Raw genomic sequence first — 1,961 nt, 5'->3', positions numbered from 1 at the left:
CCGTCATGAATCTTCCGTCCTTTAACAAAAGCACTCTGAGTCTCCCCAACCAGTCGTGGCATTATTGCTCGCATCCTCCTAACCAGTATTTTAGAGATGACTTTATACACACAACCTACCATACTGATCGGTCTCAGGTCTTTAATTTCCTTAGCGCCAGTGAACTTCGGGGCCAACGCCACCCATGTGAGGTTCACCTCTGCCGGTAGCTTGGTAGTCAAGAAAAAATTCATCACCGCCGCTGTAAACTCAGTGCCAATTTCAGTCCAACACTTCTTTATGAAGTTCATATTATACCCATCACTTCCTGGAGCCTTGCTTGAGTCACAATCCCACACCGCTTCTTTAATCTCCTCAGGAGTCGGTTGCACCTCTAAGGCCAAAGCATCATCTTCATCAATCATTTCCACCAATCCGTCCCTGAATCCCACCAAGGGAGACGCTTCCTGATGATACAGATTCTTGTAAAAGTCTCTAACTGCAATCTTAATTCGAGCTTGATTCCTTACCATTCTTCCATTAATAAGCAGTGTATCAATCCTGTTGTTTCTCCTTCTTGCAGAGGCTAGATTGTGGAAGTACCTTGTATTCTTATCAATATCCTTCGCATGTCTAGATCGCGACATCTGCTTCCAATGTAGCTCCTTCCTTGCATACCACTTCTCACAGCAAGTCACAAGCGCCTTTCTTCTTGCCTCCATTGTTACATCATAAACACCATCACCCACCATATCATCAATTTTCTTTATCTCCTCCTCAAACTTCATAATTTTGTTGTCCATGTCACCAAAATTATATTTATGCCATCTTCCCAGAGGAACTGTCATAGCCTTCAACTTATCTGTAAACTGCGCCTCACCTAGGCTTCTCCATTCATCTTTGACCATCCTCAGGAACCCTTCATGTGTAAACCAGGAGTCAAGACTTCTGAAAGGCCTCGGTCCGTCTCTCTGTCTCATACCTTCCACTATAATTGGGCAATGGTCCGACAAACCTCTTGGACCCCCTCGTATCCGAATCTCTGGAAATTTTTCAATCCATTCCAAGCTAACCAAAGCCCTATCTATACGGCTACAGGAACGACCTCTGAACCATGTGAACTTACGGTCTGTTATCGGCAAGTCCACCATACCCATATCATTTATCCAACTCTTGAAGTCTTCGGCTGACAGGGATAAGCTATCTACACCCCGTCTCTCCTCCACCTGTACAATCTCATTAAAGTCCCCCATGAAACAGTAGGGAACCTGGCATAGACCAACTATGTAGCTTAGCTCCTCCCATACAACAAGTTTCTCATTTCTAGTATGCGCCCCATACACCAGAGTAAAAGCACAATTAAAATTATATTTCAATAGCTCCCCTTCAACACATAACCATCTCTCCCCTTTGTGGCTGTTTCTTAATTTAAAAAAATCCTCATCCCATATTAACAGCAACCCGCCAGCTGCACCATTAGATTCCACAAACTCCCAACCCGCACAGCTATTTCCCCAAATTTTTTGTACATCAAATTTAGTCACTAACTGTCTTTTCGTCTCTACCAGGCCTAACATGTTTAATCTAAACTTCCTCTTCAAGTCCTTTATCATCCTCATCTTTCCATCCCCCCTCAACCCCCTAATATTCCAAGAGCTAAAAATCATTTCAATAAATTATTGCACACCTTTTTATGAGTTTTGGGTCTGCTCCGCCTCGCTTTTGCTTTTTGTTTCGCCAACCTTTTTTTCAGAGCAATTTCTTCGTTCTGTTGCTGAAGGATCGCCATAATGTCCTCTTCTTCGTCATATAGCACAGCTCCTGACTCGGTTGCTAGTTCCCAGGTTCTTTTATTTTCTATCAGCTGTTCCTCCAATGTGTGCTCCTCATTGTCACTAGCTTCAGCTTTCTTGGCTTGAGCATCGTCCTCCATTTCGCCCTTATCTTCTTCCTGTTCATCTGATTCATTATGCACTGTTATT

The sequence above is a fragment of the Arachis hypogaea genome, chromosome 12 (genome assembly GCF_003086295.3).
Source record: "Arachis hypogaea cultivar Tifrunner chromosome 12, arahy.Tifrunner.gnm2.J5K5, whole genome shotgun sequence".
NCBI lineage: Eukaryota > Viridiplantae > Streptophyta > Magnoliopsida > Fabales > Fabaceae > Arachis > Arachis hypogaea.
This window is presented reverse-complemented; position numbering follows the sequence as displayed.